Raw genomic sequence first — 14,747 nt, forward strand, 5'->3', positions numbered from 1 at the left:
AAAGATGAGGATATAATCTCAGATAAAGGACAGCCTTTTACAATCTCATTGACTTCTTAAGCTGGTTTGATTACGTTTTCTAAAACAGTTCCAGAATGAACAAGTTTACCTAACGTTTTGCTGGGTTGTACTCTTGAGTTTTTTTTTAAAGTTTAAATTCAGTGAAATTTTACTATGAATCAAAGGAGGAAACTGGCATGTATTGGTTTTTGTTTCAACTTTGCTGTTTCTCTTTTTTTAGGGCTAGGCATTGCTCCATTACTTGGATTAATAAGATTCTAAGTTTTAATTTATTTCATAATCAAACGAAACTTTCCTTTATCAAGTGTGTTAAGTGAATCCATTAGTTTCTACAATACCGATGTCTGAGGTTAAATTGAGTGTTGATTGAAGTGCAATAGAAGATAGAAAAATATAAAGAATCACAAGGCATTTTGGCTGAGAGCAGCAGTGGCAATGAGAGAGCTTATATGTGCCCGTCTTGCCCATCGCAACTTCTCTTTCATTCCCAAGTAGCTTTACACACAGAGAAGCAGTGCGATCTAGCACTATAATAGTCATTTGGATTCCATCTTGGAACAACTGGAACATCCTGAAAATGGACTAGAAGTGATGAGAACATTATTAACGGTGCTTTGAAATGATGGTAGTGTGGCCCCTGCAGAATTGGCTGGAGTTACAAAATGTCCTTCATCCATCTTTGAATGCCCACCTTGATAGAGAGCCAAGCTATGTCCTCTTCACTTTTCATCCAGTTACATCTGCAAGCTGATTTCTATTAGTTTTAATAATAACTTGGAAACCTATATATACAATGGATTTTAAAAAAATACATTGATTTCCAGGACGTAGCTGCTCCAGCAGCTATTTGAAAGGTTGTTACTTTTGGGGTGTTTAACCTATACTTTTTATTGTGGTTATTATTCCTTCCATATGCACTTTACAGGAGGTGGGCGGTGGTTGGCACTGAATCACCTCAGTCCTGCCATTGCAGTCATGACACTGGACTATTAAGCTTTTCGGTTGAATTCAAAGATCTTGATGTTTGCTGAACGGTGCACTGTTAATGGATCTTGGTACTGTAAATTCTGACTTGTGTTCACCAAAGAATAGGTAACTTGAGCAGTTACAGTACATATTCTTCAAGAAGAGGTACTGTTTATATTTTTTGCGGCGATGCAATTATAGCCTAACTATTAAGATTTTGGTGTCAAGTCATGACTTTGAACACACAACTCGGAGTGAACAGTTATACTGTATTCCCTTTTGGCCTGTATGGAACGTGGCTTGTTCCCATCTCTTTTGCATAATAATACTTTTGAGTATATCCAGTTGTAACTAGAATTAGAACAATGGTTCCAGATATTTGCAAGGAGACAACCGGACATCTCTGGTGTTCAGGGTATGTGCAAATGCACACTTTGATGCAAAAGCAACGTTCTGTTGCTTGGTCATTCTAGTCAAAATTTCACTCTAAATATCTTGAGTTCTTCTGGAGTCATGCCTGCTAACACTGAAAGAATATACTTTCTGAGAATTCATATGCCCAGTTGGAATAATTTCCTAGGAATGATTCTGTCACAGCAAAGGGAGTTGTACACTTAAACTGCATTTGTATGGTGTTTCAATGACATGGGTTAACTTAATAATAGGGGATTCCATTGGGAAACCATCTTGGTGGATTGTGGAATCATATGAGGTCATAACTTGCCCTAAAATCTCCAATGACCTGGTGGTTAGTGGATAACTTACACTGGGGCAACATGCAGAGCAAACCTCTGTTGGACCACAATTCTAGTACACTCTGTTACACAAAAATCCCATCAATTGTATACTACTCAATAAGATATGAGCAATGGGCAGTGGGATTTGTGCCCAATGGGAGTTGTGCCTATAATTCATACCCATATGCTATATATCCTTTCAAGTGAAAGGATACATAGCTTACTTTCCCTTGTGCAATCATTTGCTCAGTGCTTAATATTGAAGGATTTGAATGTGTGTTACATTTTCTGCCTCGTTCTTGGTACGTTTTCCATTGGTTTTTATACAAAGACCTTCAGCCTAACGAACTATTGAAATAAAGTTATTTAAACCTGTTCACACACTTGTACTTATACATTTTTATGAATCTAAACGTATGCGGCATTTATAGTGACATGTTTGTTGTTGTTCATTCGTTCAGTCGTCTCCGACTCTTCGTGACCTCATGGACCAGCCTACGCCAGAGCTCCCTGTCAGCCGTTACCACCCCCAGCTCCTTCAAGGTCAGTCCAGTCACTTCAAGGATGCCATCCATCCATCTTGCCCTTGGTCGGCCCCTCTTCCTTTTGCCTTCCACTTTCCCCAGCATAATTGTCTTCTCTAGGCTTTCCTGTCTCCTCATGATGTGGCCAAAGTACTTCAACTTTGTCTCTAGTATCTTTCCCTCCAGTGAGCAGTCAGGCTTTATTTCCTGGAGGATGGACTGGTTGGATCTTCTCGCAGTCCAAGGCACTCTCAGCACTTTCCTCCAACACCACAGCTCAAAAGCATCGATCTTCCTTCGCTCAGCCTTCCCTAAGGTCCAGCTCTCACATCCGTAGGTGACTACAGGGAATACCATGGCTTTGACTAGGCGGATCTTTGTTGCCAGTCTGATGTCTCTACTCTTCACTATTTTATCGAGACTGGACATTGCTCTCCTCCCAAGAAGTAAGCGTCTTCTGATTTCCTGGCCACAATCTGCATCTGCAGTAATCTTTGCACCTAGAAATACAAAGTCTGTCACGGCCTCCACGGTTTCTCCCTCTATTTTCCAGATGTCCATCATTCTTGTTGCCATAATCTTGGTTTTTTTGACGTTTAGCCGCAACCCGGCTTTTGCGCTTTCTTCTTTCACCTTGATTAGAAGGTTCCTCAGCTCCTCCTCGCTTTCGGCCATCAGAGTGGTGTCATCTGCATATCTGAGGTTGTTAATGTTTCTTCCAGCAATTTTCACCCCAGCTTTGCATTCATCCAGCCCCGCACATCCTCGCATGATGTGTTCTGCATACAAGTTAAAAAGGTTGGGTGAGAGTATGCAGCCTTGCCGGACGCCTTTCCCAATCTTGAACCAGTCTGTTGTTCCGTGGTCAGTTCTGACTGTTGCTACTTGGTCCTTGTACAGATTCCTCAGGAGAGAGACAAGGTGGCTTGGGATGCCCATCTCACCAAGAACTTGCCACAATTTATTATGATCCACACAGTCAAAGGCTTTAGAATTTGAAGATTAATTCAGGTCATTTTTCTGTCTAGCAGGACAACTGAAACAATGATCTATGCAACAAAAAATTCTACTGGAAAATTCCCCCGTGTATTAAATGATTCCTTAACCAGTGGCATTAAGCATTGTTTAAGGTTCGAAGAATCATCTGGGTGAAAATAACCTGAAAACAACCTTCATTTAATCCAGCGTTTCTCAACCTGGGGGTCAGGACACATACAAGGGCTGTGTGAGAGGGGTCGCCAAACACCATCAGAAAGTATTTTCTGTTGGTCAAAAGGGTTCTGTTGGTCAAACATCTGGCCCAATTCTATTGTTGGTGGGCTTCAGAATGCTCTTTGATTGCAGGTGAACTATAAATCCCAGCAGCTACCAACTCCCAAATGTAAAGGTCTATTTTTCCCAAACTCCATCGGTGTTTACATTTGGGCATATTGAGTATTTGTGCCAAGTTTGGTCCAGATCCATCATAGTTTGAGTACACAGTGCTCTCTGGATGTAGGTGAACTGCAACTCCAAAACTCAACGTCAACGCCCACCAAATCCAGTATTTTCTGTTGGTCATGGCGGTTCTGTGTGCCAGGTTTGGCTCAATTCCATCATTGGTGGAGTTCAGAATGCTCTTTGATTGTAGGTTAACTATAAACCCCAGCAACTACAACTCCTAAATGACTAAATCAGTCGTCCCCCCAAACCTCACCAGTATTCAAATTTGGGCGTATCGGGTATTTGTGCCAAATTTGGTCCAGTGAATGAAAATACATCCCCCATACCAGGTATTTACATTATGATCCATAGCAGTGGCAAAAGTAAAGAAGTAGCAATAATAATAATGGAGAAAATGTATCTAGAACATGGCCATATAGCCTGAAAAAATCTACAACAACCCAACAATAATGTTATTATTGGGGAGGGGGGTGTCACCACAACATGAGGAGCGGTTTTAAGGGATTGCAGCATTAGGAATGGTGAGAACCACTGATTTATCAGTGTTTTCATATTTTCTCTGGTCACTTTTCCCCATTTTATTCTTGATTTTCCTGAATTCTCTTTATTTTCTGTGGCCAGATCTGGGAATCTATGAAATGGGCCAAAACTAACAAAATGAAGTTTAACAGGGACAAATGCAAGATACTCCACTTAGGCAGAAAAAACAAAATGCAAAGATACAGAATGGGAGATGCCTGGCTTGAGAGCAGTACGCGTGAAAAGAGCTTGGAGTCCTCGTAGACAACAAATTAAACATGAGCCAACAATGTGATGTGGCAGCAAAAAAAGCCAATGGGATTTTAGCCTGCATCAAGAGGAGCATCGTGTCTAGATCTAGGGAAGTAATGCTACCCATGCTCTATTCCGCTTTGGTTAGACCACACCTGGAATATTGTGTCCAATTCTGGGCACCACAATTCAAGAGCGATATTGACAAGCTGGACTGTGTCCAGAGGAGGGCAACTAAAATGATCAAAGGTCTGGAGAACAAGCCCTATGAGGAGCGGCTTAAGGAACTGGGCATGTTTAGCCTGAAGAAGAGAAGTCTGAGAGGAGATATGATAGCCATGTATAAATATGTGAGAGGAAGCCATAGGGAGGAGGGAGCAAGCTTGTTTTCTGCTTCCCTGGAGACTAGGACAAGGAACTATGGCTTCAAACTTCATGAGAGGAGATTCCATCTGAACATGAGGAAGAACCTTCTGACTGAGAGCCGTTCAGCAGTGGAACTTTGCCCCAGAGTGTGGTGGAGGTTTCTTTGGAAGCTTTTAAACAGAGGCTGGATGGCCATCTGTCAGGGTGATTTGAATGCAATATTCCTGCTTCTTGGCAGGGGTTGGACTGGATGGCCCATGAGGTCTCTTCCAATTCTATGATTTATTTGCATTCTTTACTCACATAATCTTCTCGATAAGCACTGCCTCTCTTCTGCCAACATCCAACATGTGTGAGTATTGCCAAGCATTACTATCACAAGGCCAATGCAATGCAACTGTAGAAAATAGACAGAATTCTGTTTTTTAAAAAGTAAATCTTCCCTTGGTGTATGGAACCAAAAACATGGGCACTCTCCAAAGTGAAGGGAAAGTCTTGCAGTAAGGCTTTGTAGTTCTCTTGCCGTTGCTTTTCTGTTTGGAAAATAAGCTTTATAGAGCTGTGAAAAATGGCCTATCTCATGCAAACATTCGTCCTAGTTAGTAGCAAAGAACAGTAGATATCTCAGTCCAGCCACATGAAAAATAAACATCCCACATAGAATCAAAGAGTTGGAAGAGACCTCCTCATGGGCCATCCAGTCCAACCCCCTGCCAAGAAGCATTCAATATTGCATTCAAATCATCCCTGACAGATGGCCATCCAGCCTCTGTTTAAAAGCTTCCAAAGAAGGAGCCTCCACCACACTCCGGGGCAGAGAGTTCCACTGCTAAATGGCTCTCACAGTCAGGAAGTTCTTCCTCATGTTCAGATGGAATCTCCTTTCTTGAGGGTTCCATGTGAAACTTCTACCAAGGTTAGGCCAGAGCTCTGGCTTGTAGTTAACCTGGATTACATATAAGTACTGGCTTTGACATCCTGTAGTATCAAATCAAATATGTACTCCCTTTGTGGCATGAAGCATAACTGAGCATGCCAAGCAAAACCAGCTTGAAAATGATTGTGAGAAACCTGCAGAGCAGGAAGGAACGGTGACTCATATGTCCCAATGAGATTGAAATGGAAATACAGCACATGGGAAATATTCAACGTAATACATTCCGTTTTCATAACATAATAAATACTTCAGATGATAATTCACTTAGGTAGGATCCAAATGACCAATCACTTCACATTCCAATACTGGAAACATTCATGACACTGATGTTTTGCCTGTTATAAACAGAGAAAAATGAATATAAACAATATATTAATTAGGGGGAAAATTAGACTGGATAAAACATTTTCTCATACGGAGCTTGTCTCAAATCTATATAAATAAAAATGTAATGTTAGTTTGTGGGATTAACAGAACTCAAAAACCACTGGACGAATTGACACCAAATTTGGACACAAGACACCTAACAACCCAATGTATGTCCTTTACTAAAAAAAATGATTTTGTCATTTGGGAGTTGTAGTTGCTGGAATTTAAAGTTCACCTACAATCAAAGAACATTCTGAACCCCATCAACGATGGAATTGAACCAAACTTTGCACACAGTTCTCCCATGACCAACAGAAAATACTGGAAGGGTTTGGTGGGCAGTGTCCTTTGGTTTTGGAGTTGTAGTTCACCTACATCCAAACATCATTGTGGACTCAAACAGTGATGGATCTGGACCAAACGCTACAAGAATACTCAATATGCCCAAATGTGAACACTGGTGGAATTTGGGGGAAATAGAATCTTGACATTTGGGAGTCGTAGTTGCTGGGATTTATAGTTCACCTACAATCACAGCATTCTGAACCCCACCAACGATGGAATTGGGCCAAACCTCCCATACAGAATCCCCATGTGGGCCACAGCAACATGTGGCAGGGGGTGGCTAGTACTAAATAAAATTAAAACAAAATATGTTTCAGTGCAGAATTTGTCCAGTTAGTTATCCATCATATGTGCTGTGATTGCTCTCCACAGTGACTTAGAAATTAAGTGTGTGATGCTCATGATGTGGTTGATGTAATAGCTGTTGACATGCCCAATGCCGAACCCTCCCTTAAAGCACATGAGTAGCCTTTTATAGCAAATCAGAGAGCTGTTCCCTTTTAAAAGTTTTAAGCAAATGCTGTGTGAATTCTATGTTACATCAAGAGTTTCTAGGCCAGTGTTTCTCAACCTGGGAGTTGTGAGGGGGTGTCAGAGGGGTCACCAAAGACCACCAGAAGACACAGCATTTTCTGTTGGTCATGTAGGTGCTGTGTGTGAAGTTTGGTCCAATTCTATCATTGGTGGGGTTCAGAATTTTCTTTGATTGCTGGTGAACTATAAATCCCGGCAACTACAACTCCCAAATGTCAAGGTCTATTTCCCCCAAACTCCACCAGTGTTCACCTTTGGGTATATTGGGTATTTGTGCCAAATTTAGTCCAGATCCATCATTGTTTGAGACCACAGTGCTCTCTGGATGTAGGTGAACTACAATTCCAAAACACAAGGTCAATGCCCACCAAAATCTTCCAATTACAATTCACAACAGTAGCAAAATTACAGTTGTAAAATAGCAACAAAGATAATTTTATGGCTGAGGGTCACCACAACATGAGGAACTGGAATAAGGGGTCGCGGCATTAGGAAGGTTGAGAAACACTGCCATAGAGTCATGACTCACAGTACTTTCAAAGATATTAGCTCATCAAAGACTCCGTATTGGAGGCTGGAGAAAATATTCCCTGACATGTTCCTGTCAAAAAGAATGGGTGAAATGTGAAGAGCCCCATTAAGTCAGAAAAAAATGTCCATCTAAACCAGTGTTCCTCAACCTAGGGGTCGGGACCCCGGGAGGGGGGGGTGTCGCGAGGGGGGTCAATTCTATCCTTGGTGAGATTCGGAACCCCTCTTTGATTGTAGGTGAACTATAAATCCCTGCAATAATAACTCTCAAATGTCAAGGTCTATTTCCCCCAAACTCCACCAGTGTTCACATTTGAGCATATTGAGTATCCGTGCCAAGTTTGGTCCAGATCCATCATTGTTTGAGTCCACAGTGCTCTCTGGATGTAGGTGAACTACAACTCCCAAACTCAAGGTCAATGCCCACCAAACCCTTCCAGTACTTCTGTTGGTCATGGGCGTTCTGTGTTCAATTCCAGCTCAGAATGCTCTTTGATTGTAGGTGAATTATAAATCCCAGCAACTACAACTCCCAAATGACAAAATCAATCCCCCCAACCCCACCAATTTTTAAATTTAGGCATATGGGATATTTGTGCCAAATTTGGACCAGTGAATGAAAATACACCTTGCATATCAGATATTTACGTTACAGTTCTTAACAGTTGCAAAATTAAGGGTTATGAAGTAGCAATGAAAATAATTTTATGGTTGGGGGGTCGCCACAACATGAGGAACTATATTAAAGGGCCGTGGCATTAGGAAGGTTGAGAACCACTGTTCTAGGTACATCTACAGCATTCAAAGTGTCTTCACTAAGTAGATATAAAGGGGAGCTGCAGGGAAATGTAGTGGGAATTGTCCGTGTTTACTCTTCCATTCACCATCCCATTATCCTCTTATTGTTATTAATCCCTCATGCACAACCTGGGGATCACAACCAGACACAGTGAATGAAATTACTTACACAGATATAAAATTACTTACCACAAGTAATGTCCCGACCTACAAGAAGCACTGCCTGAATATCAAGCAAAAAGTGGGCACTAGAAATAATATCATACGAAAGCTGACTAGCACAACCTGGGGATCACAACCAGACACAGTGAAGACATCTGCCCTTGCGCTATGCTACTCTGCTGCTGAGTATGCATGCCTAGTGTGGAACACATCTCACCACGCTAAAACAGTGGATGTTGCTCTTTATGAGACATGCTGCATTATCACGGGGTGTCTGTGCCCAACACCACTGGAGAAATTACACTGTATAGCCGGTATCACACCACCTAACATCCGCCGGGAAGTAGCAGCCAATCGTGAAAGGACCAAGGCAGTGACATCTCCAACCCATCCCTTGTTTGGGTATCAGCCAGCACGACTTAAATCAAGAAATAGTTTTCTAAGATCTACAGAGACACTCACTGGAACACCCCAGCAAGCGAGAGTCCAAAAGTGGCAGGCTCAAACCCAGAACCTGATACCAAATGAGAGACTCCCCCCTGGGCACAGAGAAAACTGGACAACTTGGAAGGCGCTGAACAGACTGCACTCTGGCACCACGAGATGCAGAGCCAACCTTAAGAAATGGGGCCACAAAGTGGAATCCACGACATGCGAGTGTGGAGAAGAGCAAACTACAGACCACCTGCTGCAATGCAACCTGAGCCCTGCCACATGCACAAGGGAGGACCTTCTTGCGGCAACACCAGAGGCACTCCAAGTGGCCAGATACTGGTCAAAGGACATTTAATCAACTACCAAGCTTGCAAATTCTGTGTTTTGTCTGTTTGTTTGCATTGTTAAAAATGTCAACCTGCATTATAAGCCTGCTGTGTATGCTGCACCCTCTTTACCCCACCCCTTTTTTCCCCATCAAGATTATGGTATTTATAGCTCTGCAAATACCAAAGCTTGGCTGACACATGCAGGCATTGTAATGATATCATGCTCCATTTCCATCAGAAGGCAAAAATAGTGTAATGATAAACGCTAGGAGATGAGAGCCATTCACTAACACCGTCCCACCCCCAGTGGAATGAATCCGGTGAATTGTAGGATAAAAGCCACAGCTGAAAGAATTGGACCAGAAGCTTCCTAAAGGCTTGGTCTAGAATAAACACAACAAGCAAAATTAACAGCAAGTTGGTGGAGGGAAGAATAATAGAATCAAAGAGTTGGAAGAGACCTCATGGGCCATCCAGTCCAACCCCCTGCCAAGAAGCAGGGATATTGCATTCAAATCACCCCTGACAGATAGCCATCCAGCCTCTGTTTAAAAGCTTCCAAAGAAGGAGCCTCCACCACACTCCGGGGCAGAGAGTTCCACTGCTGAACAGCTCTCACAGTCAGGAAGTTCTTCCTAATGTTCAGATGGAATCTGAACATTAGTAAAGGTAAGAGGTCCAAATCCTCACTGAAATAAACTTGATTGACACATAATAATAATAATAATAATCATCATCATCATCATCATCATAGAATCAAAGAGTTGGAGGAGACCTCGTGGGCCATCCAGTCCAACCCCCTGCCAAGAAGCAGGGATATTGCATTCAAATCACCCCTGACAGATAGCCATCCAGCCTCTGTTTAAAAGCTTCCAAAGAAGGAGCAGAGAGTTCCACTGCTGAACGGCTCTCAGTCAGGAAGTTCTTCCTAATGTTCAGATGGAATCTCCTTTCTTGTAGTTTGAAGCCATTGTTCTGCGTCCTAGTCTCCAGGACAGCAGTAAACAAGCTTGCCCCCCCCCCCTCCCTGTGGCTTCCTCTCACATATGTGTGAAAAAAATATATAGTAACATCCCCTCATCCAAATTGTACCTGGAATCAAGAAAGTGTCCTGCAAGCTTAATTAGAGTCATCCGGCATGGTGCAAAATAAATACATCTCCTATGGCAACAAAGGGACAAAGAAGCAATAGCTGTTTTCCTTTCCAAAAACATAAAAGCCAGATGTTGCTTGCATCTTTCTCTATCGCTGCTTGGAACACTCTTGTAAAACAGAAAGAAAATAGGAAAACATTGTAAACATATTAGCAAAGCTGGAGGAACATAGCGTACCCTTAGACTCCCATCTCCAGCGCCTGTCCTTTGATCTTTCTGTGAATATACCATCGTTGTTACTGGCAATTTTTCTTCATTTTCAAAGTCATAAGGAATAGGAGCTTATTTTGAAACGGGAAAGAAAAACACACCTATTCTTGATGTCCTATTCTCTATTCAGCTCCCAAATTCAGACTTATCAAGATCCATTGTATTACTATTATGGTATATACATTTTCAGCATTATGAGGATATGAAATAGTTGTTGTTGATGATGATAATGATAATAATAATAATAATAAACTTTATTTCTATTCCGTCCTCCTCCCCGAGAGGACTCAGAGCGGATTACAGCATTTACATACATTCAATGCCTTTACAATCATATACAGTGAGACACATAAAGAAAGGTAAAGGCTTCTCCTTTCATTTCCGGCTTCTGGAGACGGTGGTCATCTCTGGCTCTGTGGAGGTGCTTTCTCCATTTTCAAGCCAATTGTCACCTCCTGGTTGTGTGGCCAGCAAGATTGCTTGGAGAGTCTCTTTGCCTTTTTCCGCCGAAGCAGTACCTATTTATCTACTCACATTTACATGTTTTTGTACTGCTAGGTTGGCTGGAGCTGGAGCTGACAGATGGGAACTCACCCCATCTTACGGATTCGAACTGCTGACCTTCAGTTCAGCAGCACAAGGATTTAACCCATTGTGCCGCCCCAAAGGGCTTGGAAATATTTATCCTTACCCTTGTCCTCATTGGTTATATTGAGTAGAATATATGCAGTCAGCACATAAAAAGCAAGCTTCCTTACTTGCCCACAGTCAACATCATGATCATAGAATCATAGAATCAAAGAGTTGGAAGAGACCTCATGGGCCATCCAGTCCAACCCCCTGCCAAGAAGCAGGAATATTGCATTCAAATCACCCCTGACAAATGGCCATCCAGCCTCTGCTTAAAAGCTTCCAAAGAAGGAGCCTCCACCACACTCCGGGGCAGAGAGTTCCACTGCTGAACGGCTCTCACAGTCAGGAAGTTCTTCCTCATGTTCAGATGGAATCTCCTCTCTTGTAGTTTGAAGCCATTGTTCCGCGTCCTAGTCTCCAAGGAAGCAGAAAACAAGCTTCACTCTTATTTTGAGAGACTGTGAGAGTAACTTGCCTAATGCTGAGCAAAGAGCTTTCCAGACATTTCAAGTTGGTGACACTTTTTGAGACACGTATCATTTTGGGACACTGTAATGATGCTGACTCCAAGGATCTCCCAATGCACTGCAACATAAATCAGGTTTAAGCCAATTAATACATTTGTCCAGTGTACAGGTTTATATAAATCAGGCATGGGGAAAGTTCAGCTCTCCAGGTGTTTTGCACTTCAACTCCCACAATTCCTAACATCCCCAGGCCCCTTCCTTTTCCTCCTCAGCCGCTAAAGCCATATAGTTTATAGTACTTGACTGTACTTCATACTAGACTACGAAATTCTTCACTTTTATTGTGACGCCACCTATGTGTAGAACTGCTAGTTGCAAGATTTAAACTGTTGTATCATGCTTAATCCTGCCTTTTACCCTGCTTGAATTGATTGGTTATTTATAGCTGTCAATCAATGTTGTTTGCACCAGTTGAATTGCTTTCTCAAGCTCAATTGTTTGGCTCCACTTCTTCCTGGAGGAGGGGAGTGCTTCCCTTTTTTCATTCTGCCATCAGAATTTCTATCAGATGGACGTGAGTAAGAGACTTGGTTCTAAAAGCCTCTGCTTAAATTACCTTTCAGCACCAATTCTAAGGTTTTTTACCCTTGGGACTCATGCTTTATGTCCAGATCGTCCTGGACAACATTGAGGAGACCAAAGCGCCTTCAAACCGGTTCTTTTGGCACCAGAGGAAGGTCTTGTCCCTTCAACTTAGGCCATTGGACTGGGGTTGTGTTTATTCCGATATTCACAGCCATTGAGAAAAGAGGAAACAGGAAAAGCTTCTCAGCTGCAAACTCCTTGGACTTTATAGATTGTAAAGTATATTTCCTTTATCCCTGTTGAAACATCAAGCTTATGCCTGAGAAAGATAACTCACTGTGAACAATAAATACCATTTTGAGTTATCTGTTGTGTTTTGGTCTTTGGGAGTTCCAGTTTCCTAAAGGAGGGCAAGAAGCAATCCCCTGGGGAAAGATGTCACGTCCATGCCTCTTCCACTAAGAGCTATAGCCCCCAGGGGCAACGGCACATTTATATATAAAGAGACATGATAACCATGCATAATATATGAAATGATGTCACAAGGAAGAGGGAGCAGGCTTGTTTTCTGCTACCCTGGAAACTATGAACCATGGGTTCAAATGACAGGGAAGGAGATTCCGCCTGAACATTAGGAAGAACTTCCTGACTTTAAGAAGAGATGTTCAACAGTGGAACTCTCTGCCTTGGAGTCTGGAAGCTCCTTCCTTGGAAGCTTTCAAACAGAAGCTGGATGGTAATCTGTCAGGTTGCTTTGATTGTGTTTTTCCTGAATAGCAGGGGGTTGGACTAAATGGCCCATTTGGTCTCTTCCAACTCTGTTATTCTGTGTGGGCTGCTGTGAGTTTTCCAGGCTGTATGGCTGTGTCCCAGAAGCATGCTTTCCTGACATTTCACCTGCATCTATGGCAGGCAGCCTCAGAGATGGAGAAGTCTGTTGGAAGCTAAGCAAGTGAGGTTTATATATCTGTGGATTGTTCAGGGTGGGAGAAAAAACTCTTCTCAGTTGGAGGCAAGTGTGAATGTTGCAACTGGCCCCCTGATTAGTATTGAATGGCCTTGCAGCTTCAAAGACTGGCTGTGGAAGGTCCAGGGTGGGAGAAAGAACTCTTATCCGTTGGAGGCAAGTGTGAATGTTGCAATCAGCTACCTTGATTAGCAATGAATGGCCTTGCAGCTTCAAAGCCTGGCTGCTTCTATTATTCTAACTTACTTAGGTGATCCTCATAGTCCGAGGATGATGGTCCTCCAAGTGATGTGTCTTGGCGGTGGATACGTAAGCGACTCTGGAGCCCTATTCCTGACCTGCATGTTCTCCCATAGCGAGGGCACTGCTTTCCAGGTGGAAAGAGGTCATCAAGCCAACCCCAACCGGGACCGCCTTGCACCTGGAAACCGATGTCCTCAGTGCAGGAGAAGATGCAGGTCAAGAATAGGGTGCCATAGTCACCTACGTACCCACCGCCAGTACACTACACTTGGAGGACCATCATTCTCATACTACGAGGAATCGCCTAAGTAAGTATGCTAATAATATAATATATTGCATGTATGTATATTTTGTAAGTCGCTCTAAGTTCCCTTCGGGGTGAGAAGGGTGGCATATAAATTTCACAAACCAACAAACAAACAAATAACATGAGGAAAACTTCCTGACTGTGAGACCTGTTCAGCAGTGGAACTCTCTGCCCCGGAGTGCGGTGGAGGCTCCTTCTTTGGAGGCTTTTAAACAGAGGCTGGATGGCCATCTGTCAGGGGTGATTTGAATGCAATATTCCTGCTTCTTGGCAGGGGGTTGGACTGGATGGCCCATGAGGTCTCTTCCAACTCGAGGATTCTATGATTCTATAAGTCAGTGTTTCTCAACCTTCCTAATGCCATGACCCCCTTAATACGCTTCCTCATGTTATGGTGACCCCCAACCATAAAATTAGTTTCGTTGCTACTTCATAACTCATTTTGCTGCTGTTATGAATGGTAACATATTGGGGAAGGATATTGATTTTGTCCTGGGAGAGTTATAATTGCTGGGATTTATAGTTCACCTACAATCAAAGAGCATTCTGAACTCCACCAACAATGGAACTGAATCAAACTTGGCACACAGAATTCCCATGACCAACAGAAAATACTGGAAGGTTTGGTGGGCACTGACCTTGAGTTTTGGGAGTTGTAGTTTACCTACATCCAGAGAGAACTGTAGACTCAAACAATGATGGATCTGGACCAAACTTGGCACGAATTCTCAGTATATCCAAATGTAAACACCAGTGAAGTTTGGGGGAAATAGACCTTGACATTTGGGAGTTGTAGGTGCTGGGATTTATAGTTCACCTACAATCAAAGAGCATTCGAACCCTACCAAGGATTGAATTGGGCCAAACTTCCCACACAGAACCTCCATGACCAACAGAAAATACTGTGTTTTCT

The sequence above is a fragment of the Anolis sagrei genome, chromosome 7 (assembly GCF_037176765.1).
Source record: "Anolis sagrei isolate rAnoSag1 chromosome 7, rAnoSag1.mat, whole genome shotgun sequence".
NCBI lineage: Eukaryota > Metazoa > Chordata > Lepidosauria > Squamata > Dactyloidae > Anolis > Anolis sagrei.